Source organism: Papaver somniferum, chromosome 1 (genome assembly GCF_003573695.1).
Source record: "Papaver somniferum cultivar HN1 chromosome 1, ASM357369v1, whole genome shotgun sequence".
Lineage (NCBI taxonomy): Eukaryota > Viridiplantae > Streptophyta > Magnoliopsida > Ranunculales > Papaveraceae > Papaver > Papaver somniferum.
The window spans coordinates 165,070,169-165,088,283 of NC_039358.1; the positions used below are offsets into that span (position 1 = coordinate 165,070,169).

General features: G+C 36.1%; 1 long non-coding RNA gene across 3 annotated transcripts in view; it reads right to left on the bottom strand.

Moving 5' to 3' along the window:
- Window positions 1–1,839, bottom strand: part of LOC113306806 — a 2,473-nt gene extending 634 nt beyond the window's left edge. The window contains exons 1-3 of one of the 3 annotated variants that reach the window (XR_003338847.1): window positions 1,619–1,839; window positions 1,137–1,524; window positions 687–1,032 (exon numbers count right to left, since the gene is read on the bottom strand). This is a non-coding gene — a long non-coding RNA (uncharacterized LOC113306806). Of the gene's footprint in view, window positions 1–584; window positions 1,033–1,136; window positions 1,525–1,618 lie in introns of those variants that run through there. The other 2 variants (XR_003338846.1, XR_003338844.1) reach the window with 2 other exon arrangements.
- Between the last annotated feature and the right edge of the window lie 16,276 nt (window positions 1,840–18,115).

Consider the following 18,115-nt stretch of genomic DNA (forward strand, 5'->3'; position numbering starts at 1 on the left):
AAAAAAAAAAAAAAACTCCCTTGTGTGATGATATTGCATCAATAAAACCAAAAGTAAAATAAATAGAAACATTGATTATCTAGCATAAGAAACAACCAATAGAAGTAAGATTACCAAACTGGTTCAACATCTGATAGTGTTAGTCGTAAAACGAAACTCTAATCAGCAGGCAGTAACAGCCAAAACATTTCAAAATCTTAGACCTTTATTAAAACATTTCAAAATTCGAAGCCACAGAAAATACTTAATGAACCAAACCATTACATATCAAAAATGCCAGTATTTGATTGTAAAGTAAGAAAATGAGAAAAAAGAACAAATATTCATTAACCATGGAATCATAATTGGTCTGCTCAGTTTCAGACAATTTCAAGTTAACTGAAAACAAACAGAGAAATAAAAGTTGATTAGTATAGTTCAGAGATATGGGAAGGACCCCATTTCATTTTCCATTTGTATGCACAGCTGATGATGATCACAGAGGAAAACAACAGTCTACTCAATTGGTAGTGAATTTGTTAACTCCATTACTTCAATCAAAAATCCCATAATTAGTTCAACAAATCAATACACTAATTTCAATATAAAACCAAATCAAACTTGAAATTGTTGAAATGAAAATCAACCAAATGGGAGAAGTAGTTACAGATTAGAAAATGAAACTACAATAGAGAAAATGAACCTACAATAGACAAACTTCATGTTCCTTTGCAAATTCAGCACAAAAGGTGGGAACATCCAAGTCATCACTTGTTCCACCTTGGAAAGAAATCAAAGATCCCATCAAAAACATGTGAAAACACATACATGCCTGTAAGAACTGAGTGCTTACATGTACTCCTGTAAATGTGAAACACATGAACACAAATAAAGATAGATGACAATTTACAGGATCAATTCTCTCACAGAAGCTTTCTTGAGATCATAGACCTATTTCAAGGAGACTTCACGCTCTTTCTCACCTTATCAGCACAGTAGACTCCTTTTCCAAACAATATATTAATCAAAGAATGATCTCAATTTAACATAACTCTGCAAGATTAACAAAGTGTCTCAATTAGTTTCAAATGGAGCTCTATTTGAAATTAAATTTGTGAAAGTTCAAAGTTTGAGACAGGTTTTGAGTAGGAAGCTACCTGAATTCTAGAAATGATCGAGATCATCTTGAGGAATACCAATTCCACATTCATTTGAAACTGAACTGTTTGTCTATTGTAGGTTGACATCAGCTTTTTTCATCTTGAGGAAAACCTAGAATCAGAAATGAGTAAAATCTAAACTTTGGTTACAAACAAATCAATTTCCTCGATAATAACAAAATTAGTATCAACGAAAGAGTGTTTTTGTTTTCCTTAGAAAAAGAGAAGTGACCATCTACAAATTGATGAACAATCAAACAATATAGAACACTCAATTCTAGTTGACCTAAAATTGATTTTACAATCAAACATAAGATTCTCTTCCGGAAAAACACAGAAGATAAAGAACTTCCCTTCCTCCGAATCAACCAAAATCACAAAAACCCTATATCCAAACCCAAAACATCGTTGAATCATTAAAAAAATAAATAATTAAAGATCCCATTTTCAGAATAAAAAAATTCCAGATTTGACATTACCATTTTCAGATGTAAAGATCCCTGCTTTGTCTTTATTCCTCCAGTTGGACAACATCTTTCTTTATCCACTTTTAGATTTTTTTTTGTATGGTAATTAACCTTTCTGGATATTCAGTTGTCCATGAGCATAGCTCACATCCGGCTTCTTCATCCTTTCTCTCAGGAGGTTGTTTGGTGGGTTAATTTTGTTGATGGGAGGAAGTGGGGGTAATCATGGGTGGTTCTCTCGGTGGAAGGAAGGGCGTGGGGGAGACGGTTCATTACCTATGAAAGGTGTAACTAAGATGTAATTTGTTTAACGGTGGGTTTGGATGTAGAATTTTAAAGGTGAAATTTATGGGTCCAGGGATTTGGTAGAATTACGTTTCCCTCTATATGTTTGGCTGCCCGAATCCTTGGAATCACGTTTCCTACGAGATTCAGTTTTCCAGCAAATCCTGAGAGAATTGTATTTCCTAATACCCTCTAATTAGATTGTCCACCTCAGATTTTGGTGGGGTCAGAATGAATGAGAATCAAGTATTGAGTTTCAATTATCATCTAGTTAGTAGATGTTTAGATAAGTTAAAAGAGCCCATAGGCTATGCCTACCAATTGTGTTTAGTTGCATACTTGCTACAAAAAAAAAATGAGATTTTTGATGCCCTAACGACATCTTCTCTCATGACTAGGTTAAAATCCTCGACTAAGAAGTTTATATCAAATTTTTTGAGATTTCCAAAATCTTCACTAATCAAATATCTCTATTTGCGCGTTTCTGCGTACATTCCTACCAACAACACAAGAGTTGGTTCTGAATCGCTCCTGAAGGATACTCTGTGTCCATTTCAACATTTGCCCATTGGAAAGCTGCATTAGCTCGAGCCCTCTCTAACCCCTCTATGGTTGTGCAGTTTCCAAAGAGACATCTAGTTTCTTTAACTATACCTGTATGATCAACTAAAATTAGTCTAATCCGGCCTTATTCGTAGAATCCATCATAGTTAGAGCAATACAATTTTTTAGTGTCATATGCCTTTTTCCTCACTCATCTGGATATTTAGTAATCTGAAGTACAACATCATTCCGAGAATTGTAATAGAGGTCTTCCATTATATTTTGGCCTGGTGTGTTTACAAAATTATAACTGTTTATGAACTGTATTATACTATTTACAGTTATAACACTATTTTTCCTTTTCTTTTTAAAAACAACATCACATCTAGATATTTAGTCACAATGGGAAACAACTTTTTTGATTCCAAAAACCGTAAGAATCGAGTTTGGATATTGGTCCGGTACAAAACCAATATCCAATGGTTTCATTATCAAAATAAAAAAAAAAATCCAATGGTTTGGTTTCAAGTTTACTGAGAAACTGATAAACTGAGTATTATTATTAGAGAATAGTTTTTGGATAATTACAAGGGGAATTATTACAGAGTATTTAAAGACAATCATAGGCTGTATTATTATTACAACAGACTTATTAAAGACAAGTCAAGTCAATAATACCAGTTGACTTGACACACTTTTATCACACACTTCTTATACTTTAATATACCTGCAAGCATATACTTACACACAATATCTGATTGAAACAAAACAAACAAAAGTACCATAAAAGGACTAAGAAACAATCTCTGCAATCTGTATTGTAGAAGAAACTGATTGAGATGCTGAAGAAGAACCTAACAGAAGACCCAAAAGCTTTGAGAAAACAGGATAACATAAGCCCTTTGTGAAAATGTCTTCCAATTGATCTTCTGAAGAAATATGTTGCAGCTTTAAGAAACCTTCCTCAACCAACTCCCTTACAGTATGGTACTGTATTTCTATGTGTTTGGTATTGGCATGAAAAACTGGATTAGATGCCAAGGCCATGGCACTTGTATTATCACACAATAAGAGCACAAAGTTAATAACAACTTTCAAATCAATTAATAAGTATGAAAACCACTTTAACTCAGCTGCTGCAACAGAAAGACATTTATATTCAGCTTCTGCAGAGGATTTAAAAACTGTAGGTTGTTTCTTGGATGACCAAGAAACTAAATTTGAACCTAAAAATATAGCAAAACCAGAAGTTGATCATCTTGTATCTGGACACCCTGCCCAGTCAGAATCTGTGTATGCCTTTAAACTATGAATATCACCTTTTCTTAAAGTAATCCCCAGACCAACTGTGCCCTTTAAGTATCTCAATATTCTCTTAACAAGTTGTAAATGCAAATCAGAAGGAGAATGCGTAAATTGAGATACATAATTAACATCAAAACAAATATCTGGCCTTGTAACTGTCAAATACTGTAATGCACCTGCAAAAGTTCTGCAATGACTGGGATCATCCAATTTGACACCATCATGAATAGATAACCTAGAAGACTTAACCACTAGAGTGTCACAAGCTTTACAATCCAACATATTTGACATTTCAAGAAGTTCCAATGTATATTTCTTTTGTGTCAGTAAAATAGAATCACTAGATCTAATAGCTTCAATTCCCAAAAAAAATGCCAAATCCCCTAACTCTTTCATTGAAAATTCTTTCTTCAATGAAATAATAAGATCAGTAATAAGCACAGAAGAGCTACCAGTTAATAAGATGTCATCCACATACAAAAGCAGAACAAGTATATCACTAACAGTTGACTTGACAAACATGGAGTTATCTGAAACACACTTCTTAAAGCCAGAATGAATAAGAAAGGAACTAAATCTATTAAACCAAGCTCTGGGAGCTTGCTTAAGCCCATATAAACTTTTATTCAATTGACACACATAATGAGAAGGATAATTAGGATGGAGAAATACTTATGGTTGTGACATATATACTATTTCATCTAAATACCCATGTAAAAAAGCATTACTTACATCCAATTGTTTGATTGGCCAATTGTAAGTAATAGCTAAACAAAGAACTACTCTAACTGTAGGAGATTTTACCATTGCACTAAAAGTCTCATTAAAATCTATACCATCTTGTTGATCATACCCTTTAGCCACTAATCTGGATTTAAGTCTATCAACTGAACCATCTGATTTTCTTTTGACCTTGTAAACCCATTTAGATCCTAAGATATTCATATCAGATGTAGGTGCAACATATCTCCAAGTATCATTATCCATCAAAGCAGTGTATTCTTCTTTCATAAACACTTTCCAATATGGATTCTGCACAGCTTCCTTAAAATTTCTTGGTTCAGTTAAAATAGTCAATAAAGATGTATACTTTGAAGAAAGAGGATGTTTGACAGAATGATGAGAAACATGATCTGGAAATATTTTTAGTTTTGAAATACTTTCTGAGACCTAATAACCACAGTACTAGCAGGAATGACTTCAGTAGATGAAGAAGAAGAAACATTTTCAACACAGGACACCACTTGAGAAGAATCATAGGAAGGAGAAAAATAAAATTTTGTTTCAGAGAAGACAACATGTCTAGAAACATAGAGTTTTTTAGTAATTGGGTTATAACAATTATAACCTTTATGAAGTGGGCTATATCCAAGAAAAATACACTTTACAGATTTATGAGAGAGTTTATCTGCTCTTGAATGAGCAAGATTAAGATAGCAAACTGTGCTAAAAGTTTTGAAAGAACTGAAATCTGGAGAACTACCGAACAAAACTTCAAAAGGTGTTTTAAACTGCAAAACTTTAGTTGGAGTTGTATTAATGATATAAGAAGCAGTAAGAAAAGCATCATACCAGTATTCCTTTGGACAAAAAGAATCAAACAAAAGGGTATTACCCATTTCAGTAATATGTCTATGTTTTCGTTCTGCTAAACCATTTTGTTCAGTTGTCCTTGGACAAGAAATTCTAACTTTGATACCACTAGATTGCAATATATTTTGAAATGGACCTTTAACTAACTCTGCTGCACCATCAACTTGAAAGGCTATGATTTTAGAAGAAAATTGATTTTCTGTGTGAGTTTTGAAATTTTGAAAACATTTTGAAGCATCAGACTTAAATTACATTGGATAAATCCAATGAAATCTATTATGATCATCAACAAACAATATATAATACTTATAGCCTTTAAGAGATGGAAGAGTAGGACCCCGCACATCATAATGTATCAAAGCTAATGGTTTTTGTTCATGAGAGAGAGATAATTTAAATGGGAGGTTTTTAATTTTTGCAAGTTGACATGGGTGACAAAGTGTGGAAGGTAAAGCAGAACTAAGAACAATTTCCTTAGCAGAATGAAGTTTTTGAAGAATCAAATTAGAAGGGTGCCCTAATCTAGCATGCCAAACATGAGAAGGAGCAGACAAAGAGGAAGATAAAGAATACTATATAAGAGGAGTATGAATAATGGGATACAAATTATTGACTACCTTCCCATGATCCAGAATCACATCAGAGTATAAATCCCTAATTTCATAGGCATAATGGTAAAACTTGAAGTACCAAGTTCTCTCTAGTAAATTTAGCAACAAAAAGTAAGTTATGCTTCATGGCAGGAACTAACATTACTTTACTCAACTTAAAAGTATTTTGAGAAGTATGAATACTAGAAGAACCAATAGAAGATATAGGAAGAGAGTTACCATTTCCAATTTGCACATGATCCTTGCCTTTGTAAGAAGAAGTATTTTGCAATAAAGTTTCATTCCCTGTCATATGTGCAGTAGCACCAGAATCAGAAATCCAATGAGGTGTTGAAGAAGTAGAAGCATCACCATAAGAATTGTATTCATTGAGGGTAGTAAAAGCTTGTTGATGTTGCACTTCATTTGTTGGATTTGTAAATGTTGGAGGATGATATCTGAAATAACATCTGCTTGCATAGTGACCTTTTTTTTTTTGCAAATTTGACAATCAATTGAAGAGAAATCTCTTCTACCACCATTGCTCTGTCCAGACATAGTTCCTTGTTGTGAAGTAGTCTTTGGTGGATATCCTGAATTAGGCTTAAAACCAGAAGTATTCTTAAAATTTCCATTGCTACTACCAGAAAAATTTCTTGATTTTCCTCTTCCATTGCCATTGGAATTACCATTATTCTCATTCTTGGAGTATAAAGCAGTAGGATGCTGTGAATCATATAGAGCACCAGATTCTTGTTGTTTCTCAAGTAACCATTGTTCATGATTCAATAATCTGGGTTTCAACTCTGCAAAGGTAAATGGAGTTTCTCTATTCTGAGCATCTACAACAAAAGTATCAAAATCTCTTCCTAACCCATGGAGAACATACATTACCAAGTCAGAATCACTCACTCTTTTTCCAATTGCTGCTAAGGAATCAACAATAGTCTTAATAGTATATAAATAAACCAAGATAGACAAATGGATCTTCTTGACATTATGCAATTGATTCCTAAGCATACCCTTTCTAGCAATGAATTGACTTTGAAAAGTGGTTTCAAGATATGCCCATATTTCTCTAGCAGTGGATAATCCTAATACATCACCAGATACAGAATCTGTGAAAGTAGCTTTCATATAGCTGGTAACAAAACAGTCTATCTTTTTCCAAAGAACCCATTCAGGATGAAGAGACAAAACACCATCAATTTCCAAATTTCGAACCGGTTCAATCACATCACCAAAAACATACCCATACAAATCAGTGGACACAAGAATTGATTCCATCCGATCTTTCCACAAGAGAAAATTATTGGGACCTAATTTTGCAGAAACAAAGTTTGAAATATTTGTGAAAAGAAAGGTAAAAGAAGTACCCATAGCAGCGGAATTTGAAGTAGATGCCATGTCTTTTCTTCTTCTGTAAACAATCGTTGCTGACATTAGCTAGATCAAAATCTTGATTGAATTTTGACCTAAAAAAAGATCTTGAAGGTTGTATATTAATCTGAATCAAAAAAGGTATTGAAAAAGTTTTTGGATTCGTTGTTTGCTGGAAAAGATTATTGAGAAAAGTATTCATCAGATGAAAGAAAAATTACTCTAGGATCGTCTGATACCATGAGAAACTGATAAACTGAGTATTATTATTAGAGAATAGTTTTTGGATAATTACAAAGAGAATTATTACAGAGTATTTAAAGACAATCATAGGCTGTATTATTATTACAACAGACTTATTAAATACAAGTCAAGTCAATAATACCAGTTGACTTGACACATTTTTATCATACACTTCTTATACTCTAAGGTCGTGTTTGGTAGCCTTGATATCCTAACCTAGGTTGGGTTATCTCTTAAATAACTGTATATTGTGTTTGTGTGGGTGCTTATTTCATATCAAGATAAGGATAGTATATCCTACCTAAATTTTAGGAGGCTAAAAAGGTGGAGTTTTGGAATTCCATGTAAAACCTGGAATACCTTAATCCTTTCCTGGGTTAGACGGTTACTTTTATAACTAATTTTTTTATTTAAATATTTTGTATGCTCAAAAATAGATAATTATATGGTGTAATTTTTTATTTTCTTTTCAATTAATTAATTCAGCTTGTATACAAGTCTTTTGACAAACAACATATTACACTAACCCACAATGGAAAACAAACACCATTTAAAATAACCATTGCCATGATAATCTTGGATAAACCAAAGAATTTCCTAACCTGGACAAAGTATTTTGTATCCAAGCTGCCAAACAGACCCTAATATTTACAAGGTATATATATATATATATTTTAAGGAAAAATTAGTGAAATTATATAATGAAATCTTAAATGATAAGGCAAAAAATAACCTAGCTTGATTGGGGTATACCCAAATTAATTGGGGTATACCTAATAAGACAAAAGCTAGGTCATTATGAAATAAAATAGGCCACCCCTTATCCTTGTATTTTCTAAATGGTAAAATTACCCCTGCAATGATTAACACTAATTTAATTAAAATTATTAGATTAATTAAATTAGTTAGATTAGTTAGTTGATTTATATGAGTGGATTTGGAAATACTTGTGAGTAAGAAAGAGAATGAAGTAGTAGAGGAAGTTTTTTTTTTCTTGGGGGTTGGGGGGGAGTTAGGTTTTTTGTGAAATTTGTGATATGAGTGAGATGAGTGATTCAAATCCTGATTTTGAAGTAGGGGAGCCTTCTAACTTTCCTCCTACGGATGAGTACTTGTATGATGATCTACCAGACCATGATCAAATGGATTATATGCATGACCCTCACTTTTATTTTCCTCATACTCAAGATGGGTATGGAAGTGATGAATGTCTTGAGCCAAACGTAGGATCCAATGACCAAGAAGAAGAGAATGGAACTACAAGTAATCAGGTAGACAACATACGTGGTGAAGATTGTGATTTTTCCATGCAAATGATGGATTTTGGTTTTTGTTTTTCACTTTTGCTGCACAGAGTCCGCAGGGTCGACGATTGTCGATCATGCCGACCTTTAGCGCCTGCATGGTCTGTATTTGAATAACGCGCCGACTTTTCATGAGCAGTATACGTGCCGGCAAGGTAGAAAATTTTTACCATGCCGACTTCTGTATTTGCAACACATGAGTCGTGACTTGAAAATGCGTACGCCGGCATTGTAGTGGCGTAGACCCTGCCGACTATTGTTTGGTCGGCACTGTTGAATTTTTCTACCATGCTGGCTATTTTGTAGTCGGAATTGTTTTATATGTCGACCCTGCCGACCTCGGTAATACATATCAACTAAATTTTGATGTTTTGTATATTGTTGCATTGGTACCGATAAAGGATCAACCTCAAGCTCACAAAATTAGGGGTCCTGATACTTCCGCACATTACGCTAATGATTTGGAATGGGAGGATAAAAATGACGCGGTCAATTGGATTGTTGAGAAATCCAAAGAGAAGATGTGCGTTCTAGTGAAAAACACCCAACAAAAATTTACGCGGTTTGAAATGGTATGCGAGTGTTATGGGTCGCCGGACGAAAGTCACAAGGGAAAGGGTTATGTGTATGATAAGAAGACGACTAGGATGTACAAGACGAAGTCAAAGAAGTGTGGATGCCCATTCAAGATTATTTTTGGGAGAAATAAGGAAACCGATAACGTGTGGAGAATGAGTAGAGTTGATGTTGGTTGGCATAACCATAAGGATCCGGAAAGTCTTGTTGGGCACTGCCAAGTTGCCAAGTTGAAACCGCACGAGTTCGAACTAGTAAGAACAAGTTGGGGAATTAAACCAAGCAAGCTCCTTCGTAAGTTCAAGAGGGATGACCCGCATAACCTCTCTTCATTGTCTACAATTTATGCGGCCAAGGCAACCACTAAAAGAATTGAATGGGATGGAAGAAAGGTAATGGAAGAATCACAATGGTTGGCACAGAAATACAACTACACGGTGAGACACCATGAGTCATCGGAGGGGAAGGTGGATCGTATTTTTCTTGCGCATCCCGATATGATTCAACTGGCGCGTTGCTTTTACAAAGTTTTGTTCATGGATTGTACTTATAAGATGAATCGGTACAATATGCCTTTGTTGAACATTGTTGGACAAACCTCGGATAAGCAATCGGTCACGGTGGAATGGTGTTTTATGGATCGTGAGAAGGATGATAGCTATATTTGGGCATTGGAAACTTTGAAGATTATCTACCACGAAGATGAGACTCCCGAGGTTATAGTGACCGACAATGAGCAAGAAATAATGAACGCCGTGAGGATAGTTTTTCCCAATGCACAAAATTTCCTTTGCACTTGGCATATATAATGCAATCTTAGAAATAATTGTAGGAATCATATCCAAAAGCGAAAGGCAAAGAAAGGCACTAAACGTGAAAAGGAGGAAGATGAACGTCTTAGTAGACTAACTATAGAGGAGAGAGAGGAAGAGAAGAAGAAAGAAGACGAAGAATGGAAAGAAGGTGAGATAAAGTTTAGGTTATTCATGAAAGCGTGGGATAAGGTGGTTTGGTCGATGAGTGTGGAAAGATATGAGATCAACTTGAAGGAGTTCGAGGATGATTGGGGGACTAATTACCCCAAAGTAGTGGAATATTGCAAGAGACAATGGTTGACGCCACACAAAGAGAGGTTTGTGTATGCTTTTACTTATGACTATAAACATTTCAAACTTGAATCCACAAGTATGGTAGAGCAAGCTCATGGTAGACTAAAAGATCTACCTTTCACGAGTCAAAATGGGATTGTGACGGTGCAACATGCTATCCATGAGTACGCTAATAATGATATCGACAAGATAACAAAGCAATTCCAAGAAAGTAGCTTCCGGAAGTTGAAGGAGTTTAAACAGGATGATTGGTTGCTTGTTGGTATACATAGAAACGTCTCGCATTGAGAAATACGTTTTATGATGAAACATCTCAAGTTGTATGAAAAGTATGACAAGCCGGACACTCCTTGTAAGTGTAGGATAATAAAGGCTATCAGACTTCCATGTTGCCATATGCTTGGTAGGTATAAAACTCCCATTCCTCTTGAAGATATCGATCCTTATTGGAAGCAACTATCTTTCAAACCGGCTCCAAGAGAAGATCCCGGTGAAGAGTTTGGCGACATGGAACTTGGGAGAATAATCCTCGAAAAGTACCCCAAGTTGAATAGGTTGGACAAACAAACCATGAAGCACAAGTTGATGCCGATTATTTACCCTTTTATGGAAGAACTTGAAGAACCGGCGAAACGAGATCCTTGCGGTAGGCTACCTACCACAAAGACGAGGGCGGAAGAAAGGGAATAAATTAAAGAGTATTTGAGTACAAAATGAGATCCATCCGGACATGTTTATACCGAGGCTCAATACAAGGAGGATCCGGTTAAAAAGAAAAGGGGTCGTCCGAGGAAAGAAACAACTATACCAACGGTTTCAAACTTGAATCCAAATAGCACTCCACTTCTTGAGAGTCAAGCAAGTGTGGAATTTGTTGGAAAGAAAAGGGGTCGGCCAAGGAAGGATTCAATTACACCAACGGTCTCAAACTTGAATCCAAATGGCACTCTACCTCTTGAGAGTCAAGCAAGCCAAGGAGATGTTGCGAAGAAAAGAGGTCGTCCAAGGAAGGTAGTACAACCGGTATTGCAAGAGTATCGCGCACAACTCCCTCCAATTATTCAAGAGTTCGTTATTGGTACCGACGACGTCCCAAAGGATGGAAATTGTGGGTTTCACGTTGTCTCGCAACAATTGGGACACCTAAATGGAGCGGTTGAGGAGAATCTCACCCAATGCAAATACATAAGAAAGAAGATGGCCGCCCGACTAGAAAAAGACAAGGAGTTTCATATCTCAACGATGCTAGAAGGTTCCATGGAGGACAAAGAAGCGACTTTTAAAGGGTTGCTTACTGGCGTTAAAGGTCCGAAGAGAAATGCACCGATCAAATGGGAGCATTGGTTGAGAATGCCGGAGTGTGGCCATCTATTGGAGGATACGTGGTCATGCGTGGTACATTTTTTTAGTAAGGGACTATCTATAGCATTTGCACCAAAACATGCGGTTTGTGTAGAGCAACTCAAGCATAGAATAATTGTCATGGCTTTGGTGGATAAGAATCATTTTATTGGTCTACAACTCAACAAGGAATGTCCATTACCTCCTCTTTGTAGGTTTAGTTTTTGGGAGAAGTTCACAAACAACAAGAGCAAGGAATGGATGAAACTTTATGAGGACAACATGGACCTTTGGAATGTTTTAGATGAGTCTAGGGAATGTCCCATAGATTTGACTAAAGGAGGTTTAATAGATTTGAATGAACTTCCTCCAATAGATTTGAGTGATGATTGATTATGGTAGGAAATAAAGAATCTTTTTGGAGTACTTTTGTAATCGCATTCGTGTTTTGTGTAATGTAATTTGGCGTACTACAAATGAATGAAATGGATGTGTTTTTTTTTGTATATACTCCTTTGGTCGGCATTGTATTTGTCACACGACCCTGCCGACCGTAACAGGGTCGGCATGTTATAAATTCGTCAGGCTGCCGGCTGCACTGCATGAAAGCACAGGAAAATATGCCTGGGACGGTCGGCAAGGTTTTTCCCTCTTACAGTGCCGACCGTCCCAGGGTCGGCAGGGTCTTGGTTTCGTCAGGTTGCCGACGTTTATGTGGTCGGCATGGTTTTTGAGGATAACCATGCCGATCAAAACAAAACAAAAAAAATTGTTTCTTGATGTTCTCATGCATTAAATCGGCAGGGTTTATGAGGAGAACACTGTCGGCTTTACAACCGTCGGCATGGTTTATAAGGATAACCAGGCCGATCAAAACAGGAAAAAAACTTGTTTCTGGATGTTCTCATACATTATAGTCGGCAGGGTTTATGAGGAGAACACTGCCGGCTTTACAACCACCGACATGGTTTGTAAACTGTTAAGTGCCGACTGTTAAGCAGCCGACACGCTTTAAATTGAGTACAATGCCGACTTTACATCGAATACAAACCTTAATTAAAGCATACAAACGTTAAAAACTTAACCCTAACACGTTTGGGACATAGATAATATCTTTTTCCGGTACACAATTTCTTATGAGAGGTAATTAGCTTCATCTTACCGTCGCAACATGGATCTGTGCATGGTAGAAGGTTTATTTTAGCAACTTCATCTTCATACTGAGCTAGGCGCTCATCTATCTAATAGAAAAACCCACAACAAGTGCATTTTGAAGCATACGGCTGATATACATCTCCTACTTCAGCTTTCATGAGAAATAAAAATCCCTTACAACCTTCAATAGTGCATTTGTTTCCTTCAAAGGGACAATCGTTTGCAAAATGACCACTTAGTGTACAAAGACTATAAATATTTGGTTGTGTTTCACTTGAAACTTCCATTCTTTATGCAAGGTTGAAGATGAAGTTGAGAATGCTTTTATAATAACAACACACCTAATATCTTGATTTTAAAATTTCTAGCCGTTGAGCATTCAATGGTTTGTACTTTGTTCCTAAAAAGTGCAACTAACATATAAGTCGGCAAGGTAGAGATTTAAAACCATGCCGACCACCACTCCCTGACAACATTGTGGCATATAAAGCCTAGTATGGTCGGCAAGGTAGAGTTTACACACCATGACGACTCAGTACAACATGAAAAATTGTCTAAAACTGCACAAAAAAGAATAACTTCTAAAGCAACTGAAACTGAAAATTAACATAAGTTTAACAAGTCTAAAACCAACAACTAACAGTTCAAAACATAAGATAATAGTTCAAACCACAATCTAAGTTTCTAAACCAAGTGAAACATAATAAAATTTAAAAATTTCATGGATCCTTCTTGTTGTTGTTATCTTCCTCCACATCACTAGCTTTTTCACCATCACTAGCTTTTTCAGCAGCATCAGCTTTTGCTTTTCCCTTATCTGGACCTATGTAATCACCGGCCTCATTGTAATAGGGGTTCACTCCAGAAAAGTCACATGCCCTGAAAAAAATCCTTGGATCAACCTCCTCTTCTTCCTCCTTTGATGATGTGTATTCTTCATAGTTGAGGGGATTGCTAGGACTATCCATAAACCTTAAAAATTCTTCAGGATCTTCCTTACCCATCTGAAGTAACTTTCTTACAGGGCAATTCTTCTCAGTTTCATCTTTAGGATCTTCTAAATTGGGATAAATTGCGTCAATAAATTGTAATAACTCTTCTGCATTGTTAACAAGACAAGGGGTATCTTCTATTTTTGCCTCTGGGAACCTAAACAATTCATAAATAAGAGATATGAAAATTCTAAACATTGAAACATGGTTCTGGTAATACAGCCGGCAGGGTCTAGAATCTAAACACTGCCGACCAACCAATGGTCGGAGGGGTTGTAATCATATACCACGCCGACTAATACAAAATCGACATGGTCTTAGTCAAGAAAGATGCCGACAATTAACTAATGAAAATCAAGTTTCTGTGACCTAAAGTCGGCATGGTACAAGTCTAAGACAATGCCGACTAGATGCAGGTCAGAAGGGTTTGTTAATATACCCTGTCGGCCCTGGTTATTGTCTAACAGTCGCCATGGATGCTATGAAAAGTCGGCAGGTTATTCATCCTGTTACCATGCCGGCGCTTACAAAACAAACACCAGTCGTCGTGATTTTAAATTATCGACCTTGCCGACCAAAAACCCTGAAAATCATAATCTTCGATTTCTAACCTAATATAGCAATCATATAGCACATAAGAATAATGGTTTGAGTTTAGAAATCACTTACAGTCTTCTTTTCACCGATGGAGGTTTTTTTTCAACTTTCTCAGGGATTGGATTTTCGGGTTTGCTAGTTCCAACTTTTTCCTTACCTTTTCCCTCTGATTTGGATATTCTCATGTTACCTGTTGAATCTCTCTTGCTACTGGATCGAACCATTTTTGGTAGAATATCAAAATTGAGAATTTTGGTTGATTTTTGGTTGATGAAATAAGATGAAGAAAGGAGAAGAGGAGAGGGATTAGAGAAGATAGACTAGAAGAAGATTAAATGTTTTTTAGTTTTTAAGTTTAGGGTTTAATTTTAGGTTAATTAGTGCAGGGGTACTAAAATAACTTCATCCTGTTTTGACCTCCCCTTAGTAAGGGCACATGTCCATTTTAATTTGGGTATACCCCAATCAAGCTAGGAAAAATAAATAACATATTTTTCGCGATTTTTCAATGGATCAAATCATTCATAACTGAGATGACATTGTTATTATGTAATTGAGGTTTTCTTTCTTTCTTTTGGAATTGATCTTTGATCAATATGTATATATCACTGTAAATATCTTTGTTCTCTTGTTTTTCCTTTTCAATATATCCCTTTTTCCTCAAAGAAAAAAAAAACACAAAATCACCTGCCGCCAAATTAAACATGTCTGGAAAAAAAAATCAATCCCTTCATTGTTTATATCAATTACCTCTACCCAGTTAGTGCTTAGCTCTCTAAATGAGAATAATCTAATCTTATTTTAAATAGATCCATGTTGTTATGTCAAAAAGTAGAGTGCATGTGCTTTGCATATCAACAAGTAGAGTGCACGTGTGTTGCACGTCAGCAAACAATTGTCTTTCTATTTTCCATCTCTCTGAAAAATTATGACGTACTGCAATAAAATAAAGTTGCTCTCGATTTATAAGATAACACAATACTGGTTGTACTGCATCTAAATTTTATTTTCCGCCTCCACCCTCGGATAAAAACAGTGTTTCTTCATCATTTGTTATGTACTTAACATCAACGAAACAAAGAACAAAATTATAAAAGAAAAAACATACGGTTAAATAGCACGATCCGATCATTAGGCTTATGAGGAATATCTAAAGATCAACCTTGTTGTTTGGCATCCAGTGTGACTCGAGTGATGGTCTACTGGTTCACGTGACTACACTCTATTCACGACTCATCTGCATATTAGACATGAAAGACTGCATATCTCTACCTTATAAGAACATGAATCATAGCTTCTTCTTATTTTTTTAAGAAAACTTAGGCAGAGCCTAAGGATTTGGATTGCTAATAATGCAAGTGTGGTCATTGTTTAGACAAACATTAGACCCACTGCTAAGGTTCTTACAAGTTATAGTCAAATTTAAAGCTTGGAGATTTTGGGTTCTATGTAACAGGTTAAGAGCCAGTAAAACAAAAGTTACAGGTTTGATATGTAACAGGGATTCTTCATTCGATGTCTGTTTTTCCTTGTGGTAGTTTCTACTGAATCTTCCTTTGATTGCTTGGATGTAGAGAGTGTTGAAGTGCTCCAGGATTTCACTTGTTTCAGCATGTATTTCTATGTTCATGTGTTGCTTTTCCTCTGCCCATTGAAAGGCTAAGTCTGCTCCTCATGTGGCTCCTTCTGCTCCCCACTGGCTTGTGTGTCCTCTGCTATCAACATAGTTGCCTGCAAAATCAGTAATAGTTAGGGCAGAGAAAAACTGATAAGTGTTGGGATCCTGAATAGTACATATTTTGATTAAGAAACCAAAGTTCTGCTTGTGTTGTTGAATTCCAACATGAGTTCCAGGAGTAGCTATATGGGATTCATTCTCAATGATATGCCCCTAAGTATTCAAGGCATGACAATGTAACTTGTGAATTCTGTTATAATCACAAAGATGTTGTTGAATGTTGAGAGTAGTATTCTTAGCATTTGGAGAGATGTTTTGGAAAACTAGATCACATCTAGCCTTCCAAATGAACCTACAAGTGGTTGCATAGATGCAGACATTATGACTGATGTTTGCATTGTGAAACCAGTCATTAAACCAGTCCATGAAAACAGTATGGTGATCAAATAAGCCATGATTTCCACCTAACATTTTCTGTCAGACTTCAGTGGCTGCAGGGCAGTTGAGGAACTTGTGTGTTATAGTTTCCTCCCCACAGTTGCATAATTTGCATATGGGATCAATATAGTGGAGAATGCTTGTCGTTTTGGCATTTGTTGGCAGAATTTCATGAGCACATTTCCGGAGAAATTTTTTGACAGCTGGTGCCACTTCCAAATTCCATATAACTCTCCAGTCTCTTGTTGTTTGATCATTTCTATAGAGATTCTCTATTTTGGCTTTGTATAGAGCTTTAACAGAAAATTTTCCTGTGTTGTTGAGATTCCAGTGAATACTGTCTTCTTCTCTGGGGTGCATATCAAGATTAATGATGACTTGAGCAGTATCAGAACTAAAGATTTGCTGTATGAGCTGAATATTCCATTCCCTTTGATCTGTCATTAGATAAGCTAGCAGTTGGATATCATTGGAGTAGTTTGCAGGTTTGATGAGTTTTGTCAGTTGAAGTAGGTATCCAGAATTCCTACCAAATTTTTATTGTGTTGCCATTTCCTATTCTCCATTCACAGTGTTGCTGAATGTTCTGAATACCTTCTAAAACCCCTTTCCATATCCAGGAGTCTCCATCTTTAGCTTTGGTGTTCATGCTGAGAACATTTCTTCCCAATAAATAATTGGCATCCATCAGTTGGTACCAGAGAGAATCCTTGTCCTGCTCCAATCTCCATCATATTTTTGTTATCATGGCACTGTTGAAAAGCTCCATATTCATAAAACCTAATCCACCAAGATCCTTAGGTTTACAAATGGCTGTCCAGGCTTTTGGGTAGTAGCCCGTGGGGTTTTCCAGGTTCTTTCCTCAGAAGAAACCTCTTTGTAGTTTGTTCATATATTGACAGGTTTGCTTTGGGATTATGAAACAATTCATTTGATAGATGCTCGCTGTAGAGGTGATAGGTTTTATTATAACTTCTCTTCCAGCTGGGTTCAGTGGGGAATTCTTCCAGCTAGAAATGTTTCTCTTCATCTTATCCACTCCTGGTTTGAAATATTGGATCTTGCTTTTATGGGTAAATAAAGGAGAGCCTAGATACCTGTCATTTGTAGGAAGAATTTGAACTCCAAGCAGCTTGCAGATTATAGGCATAAGAGCTGGATCAGTGTCCTTGCTGAAGAAGACTCCTGATTTGCTGAAGTTGATGAGTTGGCCAGAAGTATCTCCAAAAATGTTGAGGATATCCTTGAGATTCTGTGCTTCAATAGTGTTTTCCTTACAGAAAACCATACAATCATCAGCAAAGAGGAGATGATTTATGGATGGGGCATTTATACAAATTTTTACTCCATAGATGAGACCCAAATCTTCAGCATGAGATA